The sequence below is a fragment of the Balaenoptera borealis genome (assembly GCF_965194805.1).
Source record: "Balaenoptera borealis genome assembly, chromosome: 11".
NCBI lineage: Eukaryota > Metazoa > Chordata > Mammalia > Artiodactyla > Balaenopteridae > Balaenoptera > Balaenoptera borealis.
The window spans coordinates 40,832,958-40,850,130 of record NC_138868.1 but is presented as its reverse complement, the minus strand read 5'-3'; the positions used below and the strand labels follow the sequence as shown (position 1 = coordinate 40,850,130).

Genomic DNA, 17,173 nt, shown 5'->3' with positions numbered 1-17,173 from the left:
TAGGTATACAAAAGTGAATAAAACAGCACCTGCTTTTAAAGGAGCTCACAGTTCAGGGAGGAGACAGACCCCAAACAGACAATTGTAACAGAGTGTATGGTAAGTGCTCTAATACTGAAGTAAACAGGGCATCAAGAGGGTGCCAGCAGACGGGAGAGTGAGCTAATGCCTCCTAGGAGAGGTGACATCTAAGCTGAGTCTTAGAGGATGAATAGGAATTAGCACGTGAATTGGGGGGGGGGGACAGTAAAGACCGGATGGGAAGGGTAATTCAAGCCAAAGGAAGGGCATTTGCAATGATGCCTCCCAGGATGCATTCATTCCTCTTTCTTTTAATGTTACGTGCTCCAAAGAAGTTACTTGCTTATGTGGCTATCTCTCTCTAACATTTCCATTCCATCCCCAGGAATATGAGGCCCCTAAAGTTAGTGTTTATGTTGCACTCATTTTTGTATCCCCAGGGTTTTCCATGTAATAGATACTCAAATACTTATTAAGTAAAGGATTGTTCAGTTTTCAACTCATATGCAAAAGTAGTAGACTAAAAGGCAGGCATTTCAAGGGTCCTGATATATTTTTCTGCTGTGTGAGGGTAGTTCTTTAACATCCCCTATGAAACTATGTCTAAATTCCTGACATTTTATAGTTTCCAAAGAAGTGACCATAGTAACCTACTAGATTGAAACCTTCTTGAGGATATGGCAGGAACTGGCTCTCCTTCACTGCTGTATCCCTAGGTTCCAATAAAGCACATGGCATACAGAGTTTCAGTTAGTAAAATACATTCAATTAATGAATGGTTGAATAAATGAATCAATGAATGAACATAGCTCTTGCTTGCTTTCATACCCCCTACCAGCATGATACACTGATGTGTGCTTTACAGGTGGCAACTACTATATATCTCCCTATAGATTGAGAACCCCTATAGTTAAATGTAAAGTTGGACTGATGGCCTCAGCCAGGGCTTCTACTGCACAAACAGGAAAGTCTACTCCCAAAAGTTTAGAAGCAAAATATACATTAAAACCTACATCTACACCTACATTTTGGAAAAAGTAAATCCTCTCAGCTCAGTGGAGTGATTATACAGGAACAACATGACCCAATCCATCTCTGCCCTTCTACTCTATTTCTAGCTACCTTGATTAACTAGAAATTTGTTTGTGTCAAAGCTAGAAATAAATTAGAACATTAAAGTGCACTATTATTTGACATATATGGTCATCGTTTATTGCAAACAAAAGACAGAATAAAAGGGCTGAACTGGCTAATATTGTCAATTCTTTTCTGAACATGAAGGGCAGAGGGGCCCATTTCTGAAGACCGTGCAAAATAAAATATTTTATAAACAGCCTTTCTTTTAGGCCGACTAGACAGACTGATCCCTTACGTGAAAAGTCTCAGATCCCAAGATGCATAACTAATATGCTACCTTTTTGCCACCATACCCACAGTACATTAATTTCATTTAAAATGCACTGACCATACAGGATAAATTGATTTCACTTTATATGGGTTTGACAGCCATGTTTATTGTGCAGTGAAATGTAGTGTAGCTTCCAGCTGACAATATCCATCAACACAGGGCAAAATGCTGACTGCTGGGCCAGATGAAGGCATACATTACTCTGGAAGTGAAACACTCATTCAGATACGATAGTGTCTTCTCCTAAGGATCACCATGATAATTTATGATGCCCTCAGTGCCATTACTTTACAACTGACATGAATTCAGCAATTTATATACTTGCATGCATACATATAAAAGGAGACAGGCTTGTGGAGAATGTCAGATGCAAAAACATTTCAATATTATTCTAAGTTAACGACTATGCTACAGGTGATTAACATTTGAGATCTGCTTTTACTGTCATAGCTTTTCTTCACCTCTAGCAACACCAAATAGCCAGCTTCCATTTATTTATTCACTTACAAGATGTATTTCATTGTTAACGGCAGTTTTAATCTCCTACAGACTGATCATCGTAGATTTTTAGACTCTGGTTTTAGTAGATCTTCTACTCCATACCAATTGATTCTCCCAGACATGTCCATACCTAACCCAATCTCTCTCCCTCTCATTCCATACTGTAGTCTTAACATATCCTTCCTACTCACTTCTACCTGACTAAATTCCACCCTCTCCAAGGAATAGAGTTCAGGTCCCACCCTACCAACTGTCCTACACTGACCTTGTCTGTCCTCCCATAGTACATATTATTTACATGACACTGACACTGAATTAATTACACAGCAGATCTCTAGTCTCACAAGAAATACTCCCAGAAATTGAGAAATTCAAGTACAGTACATAGTATAAAAATGTGAATTAAGAAAGGGAAAACAGAAAACACCAGGGTGTATGCACATGTTTTTTTTCTTGTCTCCTTTTCTCTCTCCCAAGCAGAGTCAACTGCAAAATGAATGGGACATTCCAAGTTGAAACTAGAAATGTTGTATTAATGAACCAAGATTTGGGAAGAAGAAGAGACTTATCCAGAGAGACCAAAAGTTTTGAAACTACTTTTAAATTGGATCTGATATATGATCAGAGTCAGAATTTTAAGAAAATATAAAGGGGCCATAACATCAAAAGAATATTTAGAAAGTGTTCCTTAACTTCCCAAAACTGCTTCATGAAACAAACTGGTGAGGGAATTATTGTTGTAGCAATAAAAATACATATGACTGTATATATGTGTATAAACTCAGAAATTTAAAAAGAGATTGTATTTTAGGAAATCCCTTTTAAACAGATAAGGAAAATTCTATATAATAATATAGAATTATTTTTAAAAGGTATGCTATTAGTCTGAATATTTGAAGCCTAAAATTGACTCTCTGCTATACTTAACTTTAGAATCTACATATCAAATGTGACTTCATGCTGCTCATTTATTTTCAGAAATAACATCAAGTTAAAAAGGGGTGGGGGGGAGGCAATTCGTTCTAAAGTAACCAATGCTCTGTGTCAGAATCCAGAGTTATCCTACGGAATTGCTCATAATTCTAAGAGGCAGATTCTTTTACTTTTAATAGCAGAGGAGTCATTTGTGAGTTCAATGTTCATAATATGTCTTCTCATGGAAAGCAGTTGGAAGAAGCCTAGACCTACAGCTATGTACTTGGAGACTACTGCTTTCCACCTGACCTAAGAGTCTTTAATTACCAGCAACACCATTCCTAAATAACGGAAGGTCAACAGTACCACACTAGGCAACAAGGGAAGAAAGCACTGGTCCCCTTTACTCCAGGAATTCCTGGTCTCTCTATTTCCCTGAGTTTAATTCATCCTTCATCTCCCATATCACAGTCTGTGTAAAGGCAAACTTTCAGTTAGATGAAAAAAGAAGTCTATGAGGAAAAAACAGAAACTGCCAAGGCAAAAACTTTCTTAGGGATCTGTGATTTAAATGATTGAAAGAGAATACAGAAAGTTGAGTTGTTCCAGGTGGGCTGGAAAGAAGGCCAGTTTAACCATCATAGCCTATGGCAATAGTCCTGAACTAATCCTAGAGAGGCCCCCTTCCTGGGTAAATGCCAAGGGTTATGTGAGTGAATGAGTAAGCGTTTTGTGTGGATTTGTGCATATATAAAGTTCTCCCTAAGGAGGAACTCTAGCAAATTCTATAATGTGCTTAGGAATCATTTATTTATGCATCAATTCAGCAAACACTTCTGACAAATTTCAGATGTACCCAGCATTGTGATGGAGTATACAAAGATAAATAACACATGTGCCTTGTTTTTAAGGAATTTGGTCCAGGGTGGGAAACAGATGCATAAATAGAAAATTACAAAACAGTGTAAGTGCTAACATGGGTAATTTCAAGGTACTATGAAAGCAGAGAAGGGAAGCTATTTACGTTGTTGGAGTGGACAGAGATGAATAACGCGGAAGCTTCAGAGAGGAAGTACTGCTTGAGCAGTATCTTAAAGGAAGAGTAAGAATTTACCGGCAGGTATGAGTGTGAAAGTATTCTAGGTTGGAGAATGTGTGAATATAAAGGCACAGAGTTATAACAAAAGCACAGAGGGTTTTAGGGAATAAAAAGAATCTGGCTATGGCTTGAGTTTTTTTTTAAAAAATAGGGGAATACCAAGAGATTAAATTTGGAAAGTAAGTAGGGGCAAGATTGCTAACTACCTTGACTTCAAAGCCAAGAAGTCTTTAAGGTTTTTATTATAAAAAAGCAGGGTAGTGACATGAACAAATGTGTTCTACAAGAGATCAAAATGGAAGCTAAATGAGAAATTACGACTGAATAGTCTCAATGATTACCAGTGAATTGGCAATAAAGAATACCGAAAAATAAGGTGAATAAATACCTCCTCACAGGCCCATTAAAACTTACATTTTGTCAGACAGAATGAATGTAATATAAGTAATATATAGCACAAAAGATTCTCTTCTGGGATCCAGTTCTGGTAATGGCAGAATAACGTATATCAGACTAACTTTCAAGCAGATAATAATTATAAATGCTGGAGAAAATATGAAAAAAACAACCAGTTGAAGGTACTTGAGATCTACCAAAATTAAGAAGAAACTGCAGAGGATTCAATCTTAGAAAGAAAGAAATGTCACTGAGTAAACCCCCTGTTTTCATAGTTTTTCCATGAAGACACTCCCCAGTCTGAGTAGCATGGAGTGGCTAGAATGCAAACAGAAAGTCAGTCTTACTTGGCCTAATGTATCAGAAGAGACAGTTTGAGGCTTCTGAGTGCCTGACACCTGAACTTCACATGTATAGGGATGACTTCAATGATTCTGGTGGAAACCAGGGCTGTATATCTGAAAAATCTGAGCAGAAATTTCAGCTGATGCCCACTGCAAGGGAAACAGAATTTGGAGTTGAATCCTACCAAGTTAGAAAGTATTCATGAAAAATTCAGGCTTTCCACTGAAACCCCAGAGCGCCACTCTTTAGGAATAAAGACTGTATGCCAAGACTAAGGATTCATCTTAGGACTGAAGACAAAACTCAAACAGTCACTACCTAACAGTGCAAAACTAAGCCTCCACAAGTTCAATGTGACCAGCAAGTATTTTAACTGCCTCCTAGCACAAAAATAAACATTCTTAACAGAGGAAGATAATAGAAGCCAGAGTCTCTACAATTTATAATCCACACTGTACAATGTATAATAAAAAAAAAAAAAACACTAGTTGTGCAAACACCCAGGAAAATGTGACCCAGAGACACCCCCCCCAAAAAAAAATCAACAGAAAGAAACTGCAATGGCTCAAACAGTGTAATTAGCAAACAAGGACTTTAAAGTAGCCATTAAAAATATGTTCAAGGATATAAAGGAAAAGAATATCATAATTAATGCATAAATGGGGGAACTCAGCAGAGAAATGAAACTATAAAATGAAAAATGGAAATTCTAGAACTGAAAGATGTATTTGAGATGAAAATACACGGAATGGAGTTCATAGCATTTTCAAGTGCAGAATAAAGGGTCAATGACCTTAAAAATACATCAAAAGAAATTAGCTAGTCTCAAAAACAGAAAGAAAAAAAGCTGAAAAAGTAAGCAGAGACTTTGCAATATGTAAAACAATATATCGTCCTAAGTGTAACTGGAGTTCTAGAAAGAGAGGAGAGAGAATCATGACTGAAAAATATTTGAATTAACACGGGCTGAAAATTACCTGAATCTGGTGAGAAACATCACCTTACAGGTTCAAGACATTCAGACAAATGCAGGCAGAATAAATACAAAGAAAACCATACCTAAACACTAGTCAAACTGCTGAAAACCAAAGACAAACGGAAAATGCCAGAGAAAAAGGACACATAATATATACAATGAAACAATAATGCAAATTATGGCTGATTATTCATTAGAAACAATGAAGACTGGAAGCCTATGGAATATCATTAGACTGCTAAAGGAAAAAAAATCAATGTAGTCTTACCCAATGAACATATGCTTCAAAAATGAATGTAAAATACATTTTCAGACAAAAGCTGAGAGAATGCATTACCTGCAGACCCATACCAAAAGAGACATTCAAGGAAATTATTCAAGATGAAGAGAAATAACATCTGATGGAAACTTAGGTATATAGGAAGAAAAGAAGAGCATTGAAAATGATAAATATGTGACTAAATTAAGAAACTTTTTTTCTTCTCTGGATTTCATAATAAACAGCTGATTGTTTAATGTTTTTAAAAGACAAGGGACTATTTAATACAACATTGCATCATGGGGTTTATAATATATGAAGAGGTAAAACACATGAGAAAAATAGCACACTGGCACAAAGGACAAAGGTAGTAAATGTTAAATGTTGCTTTATTTTATGAGTAGTAGTATAATTTTAACTGTAAGGATATTCAAATTAAGAATGAACAGTGAATCTAGAAAAAACAATTTTTTAAAAAATACAAAGAGGTATAGCTAAAACACCAGTACAGTAATTCAAATGGAAGACTAAAAAGAGGATTCAGAAGGAAACAGTAAAAAGATCAGTGGTTGTAAAGGGGAGTGAGGGATAAATAGGTGAACACAGAGGATTTTGGGGGCAATGAAAACACTCCGTATACCATAATGATAGATACATGTTCTACATTTGTCCAACCCCAAGGAATGTACAACATCAAGAATGAACCCTAATATAAACGATGGATTTGGAGTGGTTATGATGTGTCAACATAGGTTCATCAATTATAACAAGTGTACCACTCTGGTGGGATGTTGATGATGGGAGAGGCTATGCATGTGTGAAGGCAGGGAGCATATGGGAAATCTCTATCTTTCCCTCAGTTTTATTGTGAAACTTAAACTGCCCTAAAAAAAAAAAGTTTTCATAATAGTAGCTTAGAAAAAGGATTCAATTAAGCAAAAGGAAAAAAAGTAATAACAGAAAACCAAAAACTGAGGGAACAAATAGAAAAACAGCAAATTGCAAGACTTAATCCCATCAAAATTAATAATTACATTAAATATAAATGAATCAAATAATCCAGTTAAAATTGGAGATTTTCAGAATGGATAAAGAGTAGAAATCAATGAATAGGAAACAATTTACAAAGCCAAACATTGGTAATCTGAAAAGATCAATAAAATTGATAAACCGCTAGTGAGACTGATCTACAAAAAGGGAAAACAAAAATATCAATATTTGGATTGAAAGAGGGGATATCACTATAGATACTATTCACTTTAAAAGGATAGAAAGCAAATATTGTGAGTAACTTAATTCCAATAAATTTGACAACTTAGATGAAAAGAACAAATTCCTTGAAGGACACAAACTGCTAAAATTCACTCAAGAATACATAAGAAGTCTGAATACTCCTATAGCTAATAAAGAAATTCAATTTATAGCCAACAACCTTCCCACAAAGGAAACTCCAATCTCAAATGGTTTCACTGGTAAATTCTTCCAAACATTTAAGGAAAAACTAATAGTAGTCTTACACAAACTAAGAAAGTAGAGGAAGAAAGAATACTTCCCAAATTCATTTTATGAAGTAACAGCATACCCTGACAGAGATTTGAACATAAGTGCAAAAATTCTTAATATTAGCAAATTAAACCCAGTAATATGTAAAATTGATAATAAAACATGACCAAGTACGATTTATCTCAGGATAAATGAAGTTAAAATGTAATAGTAATTTAATATTTGAAATCAGGCAATGTAATTTAACAAAACAAAGGGGAAAAAACATGATCATCACAATCATCATCACAATCATCACTTTGTTATAAAGCAGAAGCTAACACACCATTGTAAGGCAATTATACTTCAATAAAGATGTTTAAAAAAAAAAAATCACAATAGATTCAGAAGATGGTTTTGACAAAATGCAATACCCATTCATGACAAAAACTCTCAGGAAACTAATAATAGATAGGAATTTCCTCAGTCTGATAAAGAACTTTTAAGAAAAACCTGTAGGACATCATACTTAATAGTGAACTACTGAATGCTTTCCTCCAAGGTGAAGAGCAAGGCAAGGGATGTCCACTCTTACCACTGTTAATCAACATTCTTCTGCAGGTAAAGAAATAAAAAGCATGCAAAATGGAAAATAATAAGTAATGTTATGTGTATTCATAGATAATATAATTGTTTACATAGAAATCCTAAGAAATCTGCAAAATAATTACTAGAACTAAAAAGTAAATTTACCATTATTGCAATATACAATATAAAAGTATAAAAATCAACTGTACTTCTATATACTAGCAGCAATTTAAAAAATAATTTCTTAAGTTTACATTCACAATAGCATCAGAAAATAAAATTCTTAGGAATAAATTTAATCAAAAAAGTGTGCAAGACCTCTACACTGAAAACAATATAACATTTGTGAGTTCAATAAAGTAAACCTAAATAAATGGAGGAATACAACATGTTCATGGATCTGAAGACTCAATATTGTTAAGATGTCAATTCTTTCCAAATTTATTTATAGATTCAACCCAATCCTATTAAAATTGCAAAAGACTGTTTTTAGAAATTGACAAGATGATTTTTAAAACTATATGAAAAATAAAGCAGTAAAAACATCCAAAACAAACTTGAAGAAATTTGGAGGATTCAAACTACCTGATTTCAAGACTTACAGTAAAAAATACTTTGTGACATTGTAAAAACTAGAGTAATAAAGACAGTGTGGGATTGTTAAAAGAATAAACAAATGTATTATATTAACGCATATATGTGGAATCTGAAAAAATTGGAATGCACGATCTTATTTACAAAGCAGAAATAGAGACACGGACATAGAGAACAAATGTATAGATACCAAGGGGTAAAGGTGGGGGTGGGATGAATTGGGAGATTGGGATTGACATATATACACTATCGATACATATATATCATATATATATATATATATATATATATATATATATATACACACACACACACATATACACTATGTATAAAACACATAACTAATGAGAACCTACTGTATAGCACAGGGAACTCTACTCAATGCTCTGTGGTGACCTAAATGGGAAGGAAATCCAAAAAAGAAGGGATATATGTATGCGTATAGTTGATTCACTTTGCTGTACAGTAGAAACTAACACAACATTGTAAAGCAACTATACTACAATAAAAATTTTTTAAAAAGAATAGACAAATAGATCAGTGGAACAGAATAGACAGTCTAGAATTAAATCCTCCTCACATATATGGTCAATTTTCAATAAAGACTTAGGCTATTAAAAATGATCATTTTTTTCAACACACAGTGCTAGAACAAGTAGACAAATATGGGGAAAAAAGTAAACTTTGACCTCTTAACACACATTACACCCAACAATTAATTGAGGTGAATCATAATTTAAAACAAAAGGAAAAACTATAACACTCCTCAAGGAATATCTTGGAGAATATTTTAGTGACCTTGTAGTAAGCAAAGATTCTTAGATATGGCAGATAAAGCACTAAATATACAAGAAAAATAATAAATTGAACTTTATCAAAATTAAGACTCTGCTTATCAAAAGTGATTGTTAAGAAAATGAAATGTTAAGGCCCAGACTGGGGAAAAATACACGTCTGACAAGACTTGTATCAAGAATATATAAAGAACTTCTACCAAAAACAAAAAGTAAACAATCTAATTTAAAAATAGGCAAAAAGACTCATAAAAAAACCTTACAGAAGAAGATACAGTTATGGCCATTGAGCACATGAAAAGGTATTCCATGTCATTAGTCATCAGGAAAAGGCAATTAAAGCCACATACCATTTTGCACCCACTAGAATGGATTACAACACTAAATGTTGGCAAGGATATGCAGCAACTGGAACTCAAACATATTGGTAGTAGAAGTGTAAAGTGGCATAACCATTTTGGAAAACAGCTTGGCAGTTTCTTTTAAAGTAAAATATACATTCATCGATGACCTGCAATTCCATTCCTAAATACTTACCCAAAACAAATGAGAACTTTTCAGAATATAATAGCACTTTTATTCAGAATAACCAAAGGCTGAGAATAACTGGAAAATGGACAAACTGTGGTATATACATACAATGGGATACTATCCAAAATAAAACTATTTCAGTGCTTAGTTCAAAAAAGGTAAAAACAAAAGTACCAAAGTAAAACAGGAAACCAAACAAACGAACGTAAGTGATATTTTTCTGAAAGATTATTTTCTCTGTAAACCTGAGTGTGTGGCATATTCAGGCCATTGTGAACTCAAAAAAATAAAAAAAGAGTCTCATTTAGCAAAAAGAATTATTAAAAGGGACAAAAATGCTACAATTGGTTGCTTACTAATAAAAAGAGACAAATATAATATACACCATTGGGTCCTTGACAATCACACTATTTTAGACTACTTTAGTCTATCAACAGAAGAGTTAATTTTCTCCTGTGGGATTTTGAAAGAGTTACATGACACATTTGAGTTAACAGAGAAAATGATCATGAGTGCATCAGAAACAAAAATGTAGAAGATGAAGGAATATTAGAAGCAGACATGAAAAATTAGGAAAGGAGGAAGTTATTAATATGACATAGGTTGGATTTTTTTCACCAAGTTTATTCCACCAAATGTATCTTAATATATGTAGAGGTCTAATTCACTATGTTGTAGGGATGGCTGACAGCTGTCTGTCTATGATTATGGAAGTTCTGCTAACTTTGCACTCCAACTTACTGCCAGAATGTGAACTTACTTTCATTATAAGAAGGCTACTTGAAATTCAAATTTGATTTCTTCTTGGAAAATAAAAGAGATGGATGATTTGGCTATCCTAGTGGTTTACTTGGCAGGAAAATACATTCCATGGCTGAGCGAGAACCTTAATCATTAGAGAACTGATGTGTTCATCTTCAGAGAAGGAGGGATACCAGCAGTGGAAGGGTACAGTTTGAGCTCTGTCTTTTATAGAGGATTAGCTAGATAGGTTAGCAAAGAATGACTTACTGATGGGTGTCATGATTTAAAGACGGCAAATGCAAAATATGGATGCATAGTTCTTCTGAACTAGAGGTTGGTTAAAGAAAAAAAAGGAATCAGAGGTACAGCAACAAAAGATGAATAACCTGTGGTACTTTGATTAAAGTGTTAATTCTTCATTTGCATTCTTCAATGCAGGGGAAAGCCATAGGAAAATTTTCATTTCCTTATTTTCATTTTAAGGCTCTTTAATCCCTACCTACCTCAAATGCCCTACTTACCTCAAGTATTGAACTTATCTATACCATGAAATTTACTGAATAAATTAGATAGATAGATGATAGATAGAGATATAAACATATATAGTGTACACATAAAGAAAAAATTCCGCTGGACAATTTGGAAACAGACATTTCACTAATTAGAGTACCAAAGTAATTCTTTTAAAGAACAGTTTATGTTTTTCACTAGTCTAGACCAGAGATCAGTTTCCAGAATAGAAACACCACGTGTACTAAGGAATTTTACCTACAATAACATTTACAAAGTGCTTTCAGTAAATACATTATCTCAATCCTCCTTACAATCCTTTGAAATGGGTAAGACGGTAAATATATTCACTTCACTTTATAGATGAGGAAACCAAGGCTCAGAGAGGTAAGTTACCTGCCTCTGAAATAACCGGCTGCTAGTATATTGCTAACAAGGAACAGAGCCAGATCTAGAACCTAGGTCTTCTGACTTTAAGTCTAGTGCATTTCTCCTACACCAAAGCTACCCCAGGCACTATTCAGTGACATGAAATAACTCTGAATCTCAAAGCCCACCATTCCTTGGCTGGAACATTGCTTTCCCCCTGTAAGGATGCCATTTCCCTGCACTGTTAAGCACATTAAAGGAGTCTATTACCAGTTATGATGTTCATGCCACTATCTAATTGGTCCAAAGATGCAAGAGCATGCAAAGAAAGCACTAAGGAGTGAAATTACAGCAGGGATTAAAACAATGCTAAATTAATGCATTCCTTGGTTGCAGGATTATGAGCAAGTGCTATTGTAGATAAGGCTTCTATTTTTTCCTATTGGAAACTCCATTCTCTTTAAAAGATCAACAAGAAGAACCAAAAGGGAATTCCCTAAGGTCAGCTCTGAGGAAACATAAACCTCTAATTCAATAACTCTGCTACTGCTCTGAAAAAAGGCTTTATTATTGCAACATCCATATGGAGCCAATTGGACATTAATGACTAATCAATCCCTCCCCTTTCTATTCTACTTAAAGTGTCACAAACCATGTTTAGATTAGCCCATTTCCTGCTTAGGATTGCTCAAGATGTCTTTTGTTCTTTCAGGACCAGCCTGATGGAGGCAGCTTAAACAAACACCACGACCAGAGTGGCGCAGGAGTTATAAAGTGCCATATGTGAGTGAACAAAGGGCCTATACTAAAGCCTTTTGTGGTATTTGTTAATGTTTTTCATCTGAGCTTAAAAAGGCTTAATGACTTTGTGGTGAGCTGATGCATGTGGCTCGTGGCTTTGCAAAATGAAGGAAATTCTAACCAGTGATACACCAGGCTGTGTTTTCAAGGGTCTCCTGCTTGCAGTTTTGCTGCCCATGTTTACTTTCTTTTTTTTTTTTTTTTAAATTCTCAAGTTATATTTGCTTTACACAGACAGCTCAACAGAGCCCTTTATCTTATTTCAACTACAGGATCCTAGGGCAACTGAGATAACTTATGTGATTCTTTATTTTAATGACCTGAAAGTAGCACAGAACATCAAAATACTCTACTTATTATCTATTTGCTATTTGTATGCACAGGAGAGGGTTTACAAGCTGTTGAGTCCAGGCAGAAAGGCATTATTTAAGTTTGAACCAGAGACCACTGTGGAGGAAATAAGACAAAAATAGGTTCTGGCTCCCTAAGTTTTCAGGAGAACCAGTCTCAGATTCAAGCAGATTCCCTTGGAGAATACAGAGGCTGGTGAAAAGCTGGTAGACTAAATAATTCATGTTGCTCAGCAACTTCTGGCTTCATCCAACTCAATATACTACCATAGACTCTACATGAAATTAAGAAGCACAAACCAAGATGAAGCAAATCTCAGAGTTAGTTAACAAAGATACTACTAAATCCATCCTCTCATTTCCACCCTTATCACTCATCAATTGCCTTGGCCTCATTCTCTCTGGTGGACTGTTTTAAATACCAGCCTTCTAGCTGAATTTTATTTCCAATTTTGAGTCCCCAGTCTCTACTTAAATACCTCTTCCTAATTTCAGCCAGGGTAATCCATCACAAATGCAATTCTGACCAGAGCACTCCTACACTAAAGTCTTCAATGGCTCCCTAATGCCCAAAAGATGAAGTCCAAACTCCTTAGTATGGTATTCAAGGCTCTCCATGACCTGGCTCTCTACTATGTCTCCAGTTTCATCTCTAGCTACTCTACTTGAAAATCTTTTACTTTATAATACTGAACTACTTCCGGTTCTCTATATACCATGTTGTTTTATACTAGGAGTCCATGCTTTCCCTTTTCCTGGAATTTCCTCTCCATCTTGCAATCAACTCATTCTTTGACTCATGTCAGGGATCATCTTGCCCAGACAGTCTTACCCGGTTTGTCAGGCTGGGCTAAGTATTTTAGGCTCCCACAGCACCCTGTGCCTGCCTCTATCTTACATTTACTATATTTTATCCAAATTGCCAGTTGTATCTGCCCACCTTCTTCACTAGACTATGCACCTTAAAAGGGCAGGAACAACACTGTGTCTTATTCATAACTGCTTCGCTAGGGTCTGGTGCATAAGCTGGCATAAGGTAAGTACTCAAATGTCATAGCAGAGAGCATTTGACATCTTCGACAGTGAAAATTTTAGAGTGAGATTCAGATGTCTACATGTTGCATTAGAACCTGGGAATTTCTGAAATCAGATTTTGTATAAATCCCATTTATTTCTTACATTCTGTTAAGTACTTTGCCTTACTTGAACCCTCTATAAAATAAAAATGGCTTTAATGGGAAAATGTACCCACAGTTGTTTGGAAGTCAGAGATCATTGGTTCTAATCTTACTTCTTTTATTGACTTTCCACACTGTACAAATCTGAAATCCTGGCCTCCCACTTCCGGGGAAATCCTGAAAGGATGATAAGGCAAGTCGGAGCTTTTTGGAAATATTAAATCTGAAAGCTATTCTAATGCTCTCGGGTTTGTGTAAATATATACAACTGAAGTATATATTCAAATAGGCATATGATGGGACCTTCCCTAGATAGAGTCAACATGAAATGGATAAAACATGCTCATAGAATTAGAGAATTTTAACATGAGAGGGATATTAAAGATCATCTAATCCACGTCTGAGGTTAGAGAGGTTAAATTGCCCAAATCTCATAGTTAGTAAGTGGCAAAATCACAATGAACTCAAATGTAACTATTCCCAAAGTTTCACACTTGCCATCAAAGTAAATTTCTAAAATGGTCAGCTGAATTGTTTCAATGGTATCCAGACTTAGATTAAAAACTTTTAACAAAATTAATTAACAAAATTAATTTAATTATTATTTAATTAATTAAATTTAAAATTAATTTGTCCCAGGGAATCTGCCTTTTACTAGAATGAGAGATGCAGATCACAGGTGCAGTAGAAACTAATTTTTTTAAGGTTAGGGATATGGAAATAGACAGTATTAGAAGGAGAGGGCACAAGGATTTGGGGTAGTCAACTCAGTTTTGTAGTCTATCAAAACTTCGTTGCCCTGAGAATCTGGTGAAAGTATTTGAAAGGTACTTAATATTTGTGTGGTTTGAAAGATTGAAAAAAAAAAAAAAACTTTCACAGGTTTCTATTTCTCATTAAATTTTTCTGCTTTTTAATGAAAACCAACAGGAAAAAACTACTTCAACAAAGGCAACCAACTGAATCAGCTCATCTTGGAGAAAAATGGGAGTCAGTGTGGCTCAGATGCTATGTAGTTAGACAGATGTGGGTTTGAATTTTGATTTGATCTTTCCTAGGTAACCTTGGGTAAATTATTTCCCTTCACTAAACTACAGTTTCATCTCCTTATAAAAGAGAGCTAATAATTTCTGCTTGTCTGGATCCTTGTGAGGATTAAGTGGGAACATAAATTTCCTAGCAGTGACTGGAACCCAGTACCCACTCATTAAACAGTAGCTGCCTTTAGAAATAGCAGTAGTAATGGCAGTAGAGGTAGTAGAATGTCTATTCTAGTACCAGGAACATAGCAGGTGCTTAACTCATATTTGTTCCCTTTCTAGTCTTTCCCCATACCTGGGTGATACTTCCTATACTGCACAGTCCTGTCCTTCAGTGTAGTTATAAAATGAGCCCTTAGCTGGAGAGTGCAATTTACTACTTAATGGAGCCTCTTTTCTGACCCAAAGCTAAAAATATATTTCAAGAGTGTCCCTATGATATAGAACTAAAATGTATCGAATATGCATTAAGACACAATCAAAAAGACCATCTCACACCTCCCCAGTTCCCACCTGTGGGGCCTGTAACCAGACTATGCTGCTCAGTCCAAGCCAGAAAAAAAGAAAAAAAAAGAAGAAACCATTATCTTGAGAACTTATAGATCAGGTTTTTATAAAGGACTCACTGGAATAACAAAGAATTAGGATTACTGACTGTATAATAAATAAAGGGCAGGGAAGTTTCAGGGACATTTGACAATTGTTTTTCCTTTCTCCTCTACCAGCAGTTCTGTGACTCTGCAGCATGGAATAGCTGCTGTTATCATTTCTCATTCTGTCCTCATGCAGGATCAACCTTCCCAGTGAAAAGTCAGCGTATATTGAAGAAGCATGAAGTGATTTCTCTGCCATGAAAGTAAATATACATAAGCCAGTAAGGTGCAATTTTCATTTTTAGTAAAAATTTTAAATGGTTGAATACACTGCTTATGAAATTCTTCTCTCCAGGGCTGTGACTTGGGATATTAAGTTTTAGTTCAGAGTTACTTTTTACAGCCTACTCCTAAATGTAACAGTTTACAGTATAATGCAAATATCGATGGGTTCTTACACAATCTCTTCCCTCTGGTACCATGACCTAATTTGGGACATCATGTCTAAGGGTAAATATCCACTGAACAAAATAATTTAAAAAAGATCACTCTCCTCTAGTGAGAGGCAAAAGTACAAGACTGATCTGTAAGGCATCGAACAGTCACAGCAGACAAAGTGAAATCATATGTAAATGAGTATTATACCCAGGAGGAAAAGAGGTATTTTTAAAATGACTTGAATAAAAACCCTCCTAACACCTACTCAGCTCTCCCATGATGTAATATGAAAAGACAGCCATTGAATAGCCCCTCTGAAAGGACATTAAAGAGAACAGAGGAATAAAGAGACTAACAGACCACCAAGACCAACCTAATTTCTGCTTTTCCATTATTTTTAACCTCTATACATAATCTAAGTCAATCTTGAACAACTAAAGTTTAATGCCTTTTTAGTTGGTAGCGAAGTCCAAATTCCTCAGCCTGACTCTCAAGGCCCTCCACAATATGGAACCCAGCTATTTTTATAACATATTCAATTCAACAAATAATAACTGAGTATAAATATGTGGAAAGCTTTGTATTGGGCTTGGTGGAGAACACAGAGATGAGAAGCGACTCTTCCTTTCTGGAACCTCCTTGTGAATGTCCGTGTACTTTACCATTTCTGTGTCTGCTTGGATTATTCCCTCAACTGAAAGTTCTTCTCCTTCTCTTTGTTTTTCCAAACCTAGGCTTATCTCCAGCTATATTTCTATCAGACCTTCCAGAATCATGGCTGTCAACAAAGCACTGTAGGTTCCTCTTCTAAATAGCACTCTTTTCTGTTTCTCTAATGATGTACTATAACATATAACACCTTAGGTTGTTCTGCTTTCTGTGTATGCTAATATTATTATCCCAACTACATTACTAGCTCTTGAAGAATACAGTATAGTCCATCTTTTAAAAAATCCTTCTCTCTGTGCTCGTAACAGTGCTATGTACATAAGAGATAATTGGTAAATTATAACTTGAACATGTGGGTAAAACTAAAGACTGGGGGACTCTGAGTAGGGATAGATCCTGTTTGGAAAGACCTGGCTATCAGAACTGGTGGCTCAGTCTACAGACAACCACCTCTAAAGAAGATGAAATGACAGATAGTGTGTGTGAACAAACAGTGATAGAGTAAAATGAGACAGTGTATCTAAAAGAAGGAGATATTCAAAGATAAGAATTTCTTAGTTAAAGAAAAAAAA

At 35.2% G+C, this 17,173-nt stretch overlaps 1 protein-coding gene across 15 annotated transcripts in view; it reads right to left on the bottom strand.

Annotated features, from left to right (window-relative positions):
- The window catches only part of SOX6 (SRY-box transcription factor 6), a 618,861-nt gene that overhangs the window by 19,072 nt on the left and 582,616 nt on the right, over positions 1 to 17,173 (bottom strand). The gene's annotated exons all lie outside the window — the stretch shown is intronic.